Source organism: Argiope bruennichi, chromosome X1 (genome assembly GCF_947563725.1).
Source record: "Argiope bruennichi chromosome X1, qqArgBrue1.1, whole genome shotgun sequence".
Lineage (NCBI taxonomy): Eukaryota > Metazoa > Arthropoda > Arachnida > Araneae > Araneidae > Argiope > Argiope bruennichi.
Window position 1 is genome coordinate 103150002 of NC_079162.1, and position 9762 is coordinate 103159763.

The following is a 9762-nucleotide window of genomic DNA, read 5'->3' on the forward strand; positions in this document are numbered from 1 at the left end:
CAGTATACCTAAATACCACTTTTATAAATACAGCAGCAGCCGTTCCGAAGTTAAGAGTGGGGCAACATTCCCAATGTGGGGCGCAGTCGCCAAAACTCACATCAATAAACTGGAAAACCTACGAAATGTAGTAGCAAAACAAATAACAGGTTTATTTATGAGACATTTTTTACCACTAAAAACTAAAAAAATTAAATACAATTATAAAATGATCAAATCTATTCTCTAAATTTGCCGTGTCGTGGGAATTCACAAATGTATTAATTACATTTGGGGATCACCCAAATATATTTACGATATTATCACTTGAGGACAGCGGGCAAAGTAATGTAAAGCCCCTTCACAACCGGTTAACCCATTAGAGGGTAATAATTAAAACGTACTTAAAACTACAAGCATCGATTAAGTCTTCTGTTTTATCCCAACCCGTTTTCACGCCCTTCCATGAAAGATAGCAGAAAAGTGATTTCTGAAGCGGTTGCTAATTGTACGGTTGACGAAAAATATCATAGGTAAATTTTTATAAAAATAGTGGTATGATTATTTGCAGATAAAAATTATTAATAAAATATCTTGCTTTACAGAATTTCTAGTTCAAATATTATAAAATGGTGAAATTAAAGGTTTGGATGTTTCCTTCCTTTTATTAATAAAAAGAATGAATACTGTAATTGATTTGTATGATTATACCAGGAACATTTATTTATTAAAAAGTTGTTATATAATAAAATGCTTTTATTTTCTCTTAAATGTTACTTCAAATTTATTGATTGTAAACTGTGTATAATGAAATGCGAATGTATATCAGTACATTTTTCTGACGAAACTTAATCAAGAATTCGAGACCATGTAAAGTTATTATGAAGCTTTAGTATTGTTTGTTTATTTTTATAGGATATACTTCCGGAGATAATGCATTAATCGATACATATTGTCAGGAAATTAATTAAAATGAACTTTCTAGACCGAGAGGCGCTGCAGCGCTTGTCCAACATGAAGGAAATGACAAGAGCGCCATTGCTTTACACACATAAAGTCCATTGCTTTATTCTGCATTACCTCTGGCTTTGCAATTCTGTGATAAAATATTAACAGACATTCTTGTTGGAACTTGAAATTATTGCATTTTGTTATTTTAACATAATTTGAAATTGTAATGTTGGACATGCTTATAATAGAATCTCTTGAAAGGTTTTTAATTCTCAAAGACAGATTGAAATTAGCATCTCAAAAATAGAAATAATGTTACATACACTTAACCAATTCTTTAAGCGATCTCTTATAGAAAAATAGTTTTTTAATAACATGCTATCTCTATCATTTGATTTCTCGAATCTTAAAATGATCTTAGAAAATAATGTTTTGTTCTTACTATTATTTTTTTTTCTTTTCTTCTTCTAATTTTAAAACAAATTGCTTGCTTAGTTATGCGAAGGGCCATAGCGCATTAACACTAACTCGTCTTGAGATTGATAGTAGTAGAGGAAAAATAATAGGAAATGTTCCAAAAGTTTATCTAATTGAAAAGTAAAAAGATTTCTTATTGACGTTTAAAATGAGAAGAGAAACGGTTGGAATTGAAGTAATTAATTTTGGAAGATGTTAAGATGATTTTAATAGCAATGTCCATTTAACAGTAGAATAAGGGAATGTTTATTTTGCCATTGCAATGAGCATAATTGATTAGCTCCTTAATTATTTAATCTTCATGGGTTTTGATTTGATTAAAGAATTTTCGTTAGAGTTCTTTGACGAAATCATCAAGCCTAGAGATTTTAAGATCTCAGTGTTCTGAATAAACCAGTGAGAATTGATGATAATACGAAGTATTTTTGTTCACGTTAGTTTTAAGCGCAAGTCCCCATATTTGAGAAGCTTAAGTTAGAATAGGTATTAAAACTTTTTTTTATATGAAAGTAATTTATTCTTTAGGGAAAAGAAGAAGCGTTTGCCAATCAGAGGAAGGATGAGATGAAATTTAGTCTCGAATATTTCTTTGTGATAGTGGATACTGCTTTTCAACTTTCACTGTGAGTTTACTATCTAGAATCGGTCCAAGATACTGCAATTTTTCCCCCCATTTTTTAGTTGTAGGTAATGGCTATCTTGTTTTAACCCTTATGTTCAATTTGTATAGTATACCATAGATACAACTTTATAAAAATATACTACCACTATAAAATAAAAATATATATAAAATATAAAAAATAAAAAAATATATGATATATAATTTTTGTATAATTATGAAATTGTATATATAATTTTGTATAATTATAAAATATATAATAATAATTTTATATAATATAATATTTTTGCTTTTCTTCAAAAAAGCGATCTTGCCACGATAAGGGTTAAACATGATAGCATGGGTCTTTCAATATTGTTACAAGCATACACCAGATTTAAATATTGAATAGTCCTCGCTGAAGAGTTTTGATGAGAAGTTTTGTGGTTTCCCTGGATAAGGATTGTAGTATTGTCAGCAAAGTAGCAATAAGTAATAAAATTGATCGGGGAGGGGGGAGGCTAGGCGATAGTGTTACTAGTATAAAGTAAGGGACTGAGGATGTTCCCTTGATGAGCACCAATTTCACCGTTTGTAGAAGGAGTAATATGTATTTTCACTTGGAATGCTCTATTAGTGTGGAATTTAATTAATTAGAATTTCAGTGAGGAAGAACGGTAGTTTATTTATGTAGACAATACCACATTCTATTCAATTCTTTCTTGCATGAAGAAAAATACTACTTCTATAGAAGTGATTATAGAAACCGTGCTTTATTTGTGACTCGAAAATGCTGGTGAATACATCAATGTTTGGATCATAAGCTATATTGCTTGTCAGCAATGATGTCGAGATCTTTGCATTGATATTTGTGTCTTTTCAATATAACTTTCTCGTTGATTTTTCTCAGATAGCTAATTAAAGCATGTGCGATTTTCAATGTGAGAAGGAAGGATTCTTTTGGAGATATGTGTTTATGACTTCAATTACAAGTGTGATTCTATTAAGAGTATAGTATTTCAATGTTTCGTTTGGATTTGGTATCTGATTGGTTGGTTGATAAGTTATTTTGGCACAAAAACCAAATCTGGCCATGCTGCGCCAATCAAATGGTAAAATTTAAATTCAATGCTATTAAAAGGTTCTTTAAATTAGGTAAAAGTAAAATTATAAAAATAATCCAAATGTATTTAAACGGCACTTTAAAAACTTTCATGAAATAGAGTACAATTGCATTAATTACCGACATATGATTCTTTTTGAAATGTATATGAAACCTAAATAAAATTCAACAAATCAATGGTGTGTAAAAATTTAAAAAATATTAGGGTGAGGACTGTCACCCACTAGTTCATTCATGTCTATAGAAACTGAATTAAAAAATTGTAACCGTTGATTATTAAAAACAGGACAATCAATTAAAACATGACGTATACTTAAAACTGTATGGCATGTCGTACATGTTTGACATGGTTCACCAAATAAAAGGTGTTTGTCGCTGAAGCCAGTATGACCAATGCGGAGCCAAGTTAATTTAATGTCGAGCCTACGCACTGAGATGGTAGACCAAAGACGAATCATTGGCTCGAGCGAATGCAGCTTGTTGGAAGTCTGCTGAACCCAAGATCGGTGCCACAACATACAGACATGACGAGGAAAAAATGTTTTTGCATCGCCATGTAGAAGTTCTTGCTGAAGAAGAGAGCTTGTCGCTTTTTCTGCAGCATCCGCCCTCTCATTTCCCGGTATTCCGACATGACTCGGAACCCAGCAAAATAACATTTTAAAACATCTGTTTTCGAGGGTGCGAAGAAAAACCAGAATTTCTAAAGCAACTGGATTTATTCGATAATTAAAATTGGAAAGACTAAACTAAACAATTGTAACTAAAACCAAAGCACTCATATTGTCGGTATAATAAATAGTCGGTAAGAAATAGACAGAACAGGAAATCGAAATCACTTGAAGGGCATATATTATTGCGACAAGTTCAGCAGTCAGAACTGAGAATGATGGGGGAAGAGAGTAGTTATGCGTCTCAGTTGGTAACACAACTCCACTGCCGACATGTCTATTACATTTTGATCCATCAATGAAGACCCCTGTGTAGGAATAATACTGACAGCGATGATAGTTAAAGAGTTGTTAAAAATAATCGGTGCAGCTGTGGATTTATCAAATCCTGCAAATGGATTTAAAAATGAAAACTTTAGAATATCCTAAGGCAGGAAAGAAAAGTAATTAAAAGTCTGAATTGCAACATCATGAAGTCCCGCAACATGAAGCAGAATTTTAACTCTCACTAAAGGGGAGAATGTAAAGGGGCGTGCATCATAAATTCTCCGAAGACCAACTGGAGGAGGCAACTGGCTAACAGGGTGTTTCGGTATCGACTGCACTCGGAAATAATATTGTGCATTTAATTTCCGACGTCGCAAATCTAAAGACATTTGATTGCAGATAGCATACAGACTTTCCACAGCTGATATGCTGAAAGCACCAGAGCAAATTCTAAGAGCAGAATGATGCACTATATCAAGTCTAGGCAAAATAGAATAGCGTGCAAAACCATACACCATGCACCCGTCATCAAGGCGGGATAAAATGACGGCTTGGTATATTCGGAGAAGGGATGGGCGATCGGCACCCTAAGAAGTATTTGACAGCACTTTTAGGATGTTAAGAGATTTTTAACGCTTCTTCCGCAGATGTAGAATATGCGGAAGGAAGGCGAACTTTCTGTCAAAAATTACACCCAAAAATTGCACGTCATTATCAATGGGGATAGCGATTCTTCGAATATTAATTATTGGGTCTGGATGCATGTTTCGCTTCCGGCAGAAATGAACGCGACGACTCTTCTCTGGAAAAAGAGTGTGCCCATTTATTTCATACCAGAAAACCAGTTTGTTCACTGCATTTTGCAGTTGCCGTTCAATCAACCGCATATTACAGCCATGAGTAGAAATCTTCAAATCATCAACATATAGTGTCCTGTGAACAGATGGAGGAAGTTGGCATAGAATTTCGCTAAAGTGAGTGATAAAAAGTGTAACACTGAGGACACTTTCTTGTGGAACACCCTCAGCTTGGATAAAAGAGTCAGAATAAAAATTACCGATACGTACGCGAAAAATTCGAGAAGTCAAAAAGTTTTGAATAAAAATAGGGAGATTTCCCCTAAAGTCCAAATTAAAAAGTGTATGAAGTATACCAAAGTATACGATAATAATCCTTTTCATTGTCGAAGAAGATGGAAACAAGATAATTCCTGCGAACAAAAGCATTACGAATTTGTGTTTCCAGAAGGCTATGTTATCAAATGTTCAGCGTCCTCTTCGGAAGTCACTCTGTAACGGCGAGATGCGTCCATGCTTTTCTAATTCAAACACTAGGCGGGCATTGACCATGCGCTTGAGAGATTTGCACAAACAACTCGTCAGAGCGATTGGTCTGTAGTTCAAAGGGCTAGAAGGATCCTTTCCGAGTTTAAGGATTGAAATCACTATAGCATCATGCCATTGTGAGGGAAATATTTGCTCAATTCATATTCTTTTAAAAAATTTCTATCTCATTCAAATGACGAAGCATATTATAAGTGATTCCATCAGGACGACCTGGGCTAGTACCATGGGTGTGAATCAATGCTTTTTTTAACTCAGACTAAAAGGCCTATTATATGCAATATACTTACTAGCAGTGAAATTTAAACAATTTTCTTCCGCTCGATTCGTAGTGACTAGGAACGTGTGACTGTAAGAATCAATGGCGGAGACTTTTTCAAATCTCGCCCGAGAACATTAGCAACTTCCAGAGGCGAGGAATATATTATATTTTCTGATTTCAACACTGGCAGTGAAAATTCAGGATAAATTCCATTGGCTGCTTTGACTTTTTTTTCGATAATTTTTTACTGGGCGTAGAATAAGAAACATATTTCAGCCAGGATTCCCTCTGACTAATCCGTCGAATGCGGTGAGCATAGCTTTGACTAGCTTAAATGCAACAAGATTTTCCGTTGTTGAATATCTACGGAATTTGTTCCAAAGCTGTTTTTGTTTCTTGTAACAGTTGCGACAAGCCTTGTTCACCATGGTCTGCGGAATTTCTGTAGACAGGGTCACCTTTTGGAGAAACTTTTATTTGCTGCTTTTAAAATGCAGTCGAGGACAAGCTATACTGCAGCCTATATATCTACGGTGTTAATCTTTGTTTCGGTGATTTGGGCCAATTGCTTGAAATAATCTCAGTCTGCCCGCTGGAACTAGAAACTAGATGGACCTTAGATATCATCCCCGCTATCAGCGTGAGACACTACTACAGGAAAATTATCACTATCGTACAAATCATTTTAACAGTAAAATTCATCAATGGCAAGAGTACGAGGGAACATTTGACAAGATCTAAACTGTGGAAAGTGCGTGTGGGTTGGTGAAAGTAAGTTTTGTTGTTGAGGACATAGGCAATTATTATTAATAAAGTATTCAATCTGCCGCCCACGAGAATTTGTATTTTCAGAACCCCATAAGGTGCTATGACCATTGAAATCACTAAGTAAAATAAATGGCACAGGAAGTTGATCAAGTAAATTGTCAAGATCTTGCTGATCTTAGAATTGGGTGGAAAATAAACACAGCAGACTGTAATAAGTGTTTGCACATGCACTTGAACAGCCACTGACTGCAACTCAGTATGGAAGGAGAGAGGTGTGCTCGGAAAGGAATTGGAGGTTATGATGCAGACGCCAACAGAATTATGCGAGTCGTGATCTGCATCTTTCTGAATAGCATTATAACCCCTCAATTTTAGCGGAATATTGGTTTTGAAGAAAGTTTCTTGGAGACAGAAGCAAGTGGGATGAAATTTGATTAGAATGGTCCTGATTTCATTTAATTTGGACCGAGTACCATGACAGTTCCAAGAGACGAAAGTACCCATCAAGAAACTGTCACTTGAGAAGTACTAAGAGCATTCGATGGAATTGGCGATAAACCACAACTCATTTGCAGGTCATTATCGTCCTCTGATGAAGTGAAATGCGATCGGGACTTTTGAGTACGCCACTAAAAATGGATGATAAATCCTTGTGGACTATGCCCTGACGCGATCTAGGAAGATCAAATTCATTTAATATATAGAATAATTGCTAAATAGTATTCAAAACTGAATGATTAATAAAAAAATGGCAAACTCACCGAATTTTAAAAGAGAAATAAAAATTATAAATTTCAGTGAACTTCAAAATATTTTCAGATACAGAAATTGCATGCCTAATTTTTAATTTTATTTTTAAAAATGATACTTACTAATCTCCCCATCTTCATTTAATTTCAAAGTACTAGTTTTCTGTCCCTAAAAAAATTATTTTAATATTAGTATTTTTTTTTAAAGACGATTTATAGATTTGATGGAACATTAAAATAAATAAATTTCAACAATGAAAACTATTGTAATCAATCAGATTTACTAATATATTATAAAATTTGCTAACATTTATAGAAAATTGTAAAGCAATTGAATGTACCACTGAAAAGATGAGATTTTTAATTATCAAAAGATGTAATATTTATTTCTGCATGTCAACATCTTCAGAAATTATCACTACCTCCGATGACGTTTTGCTACCTTTTTTTTTAATTAGTAAAAACTGATCACAGTCTTGAAAAAATTCCTCCGGGATGCATATTCTCAACTTCCAAAAATGTATTTACATCAAATAAGATAACATAAAATCAGATGGTTTGGACTATATTGTACAAACAAACAGATAGTGATACATTTATATATAAATGCATTTATTTATACATTTATATAGTGATACTTTTATACATTTTCCCTTGTAATTTTAGTAGAGATATTACCAGAATGAATTTTAAAAAAGGAACAACTCATTTTTCTTACAGATATCATAAGAACATATAAAAATTTGTACAGAATGGTTTCAAATATTTTAATGAAATTTGTGTACCTTGCTCAGAAAATTTTTGATACATTAATGCTTTTACCTTTAAATAATAAAAAAATGAACAATTGTTTGTGCAAAAATATAAAATGAATATGTATACATAAATTCGATACAGCAGAAAAAATATAAAATGAATATGTATTTCGTTGATCTCATCAGAGTCGAAATAAATTTTATGGAGCCATCACAATGGCGCTGAATTCCAGCAACAATATTTTGGGGATCCCCTTGAAAATAATAACATACATTTCAATTTGTCAGTTATTACATTTTAAAACGCTTTTACACATCCCAATTATATTTTGTGTTATGACTGCCATTATAATTGTTATATTATTTAATTTTTATACTATATCTGATTGAATAATTAAAAAGCATGGATTGTCAGCTAGACAATATTATTTCAAGAGGGTTTTTATGCAGTTATTTAGATTTAATTTCTATGAAGGCACTATTTAAATATTTGCACTAGCACCACTTTATATAGGTACGGTTCTGGAAATGTAGAGGGAATGTTGCCTCAAAAGTGCGAAATCTGGAAGATATTAAGCAACATAATTTCTTAGATATCTTTATAAATATACCAGTGACATGCAAATGAAGTGTGAAATTCAATCAATCAAAAGTGGCATTCATTTGAATTTTTATTAAGTGTGGTCATCAGGTAAGAAATATTGAATGAAGTAAATAATGCATGCAAGATAACACAAAATTTTAATACAGATAAGTATAGTACAGTATAACTATAGTATTTTAATACAGATACAGTATAGTGAATTCATATTTAAATATTTTTTGAAAAGTAGTATACATTGAGATTGACATAGTTTTTAATAATTGCAAAGAAAATATCTAAGGGATTGAAAATGATAACTGAATATAAAAATTTAAGAACTGGAAGACACACAAAATTTTGTTGGAAAAAATTAATTCAACATTAGGAAAAGAATATTTACAAATTTACTGTTTTCTAGTTGTGCAACAAAGCTATTAATTCTTTTAAGAAAATATTCAAAATTTATCATAATATGTGGCATGCTATAATTTCTAATATAATTAGAAAAATGCCCCTAAAAATTATTAGAATTATGCTTAAAGGCTATATGGAATTCCAAGACCAAATTGAATGCATTGATATATTTAATGAAATCAAAACGTATTTTTGAATTCTGTTTACAGGGCTCACAATATGACAAATATTGTGTTACAATATATATTGGAATTGTATCCAAACTTTTTTACAGTTCTGCAAATTTTCTCAGGATAGAAAATAATTAGAATCTTGCATTAGTCAACAATAATTTATCACCTTAATCAATTCATCCAACAAATCCGAATTAGCCAATAGATTAAATTATGACGATTTTGTCAAGAAATTTTTATAAAACATAGGAGAAAATAAATACACTTCTAGTGATTTACATAATAAAGTGTAATTTATAAAGCAAAGATTTTAATTTCATTTATTAACGATTAAAATATTCCTACAAAATAATTTAATTATCTAATATTTTCACATATCCCTTAAGTCCTTACAATAGCAATCTAATATAAAGTAAAGTGTAATAATTTATATGAAATTTGTTTACATGGGATTACATGTGAATGGCAATGTTTTGGTGGTTGCTAGTAAGTAGGGTTTATACAAAAACCGACTTTTTAAAAAACCGGTTTTCAAATTCGACATTTCCAAAAAAACCGGTTTTAGCCGGTTTTCGAATTTTTGTAAAAAAAAATTGAATAGGGAAAAATAAAGTATTTTCCCCTATTCTATAATATTTTTCTATTTTTT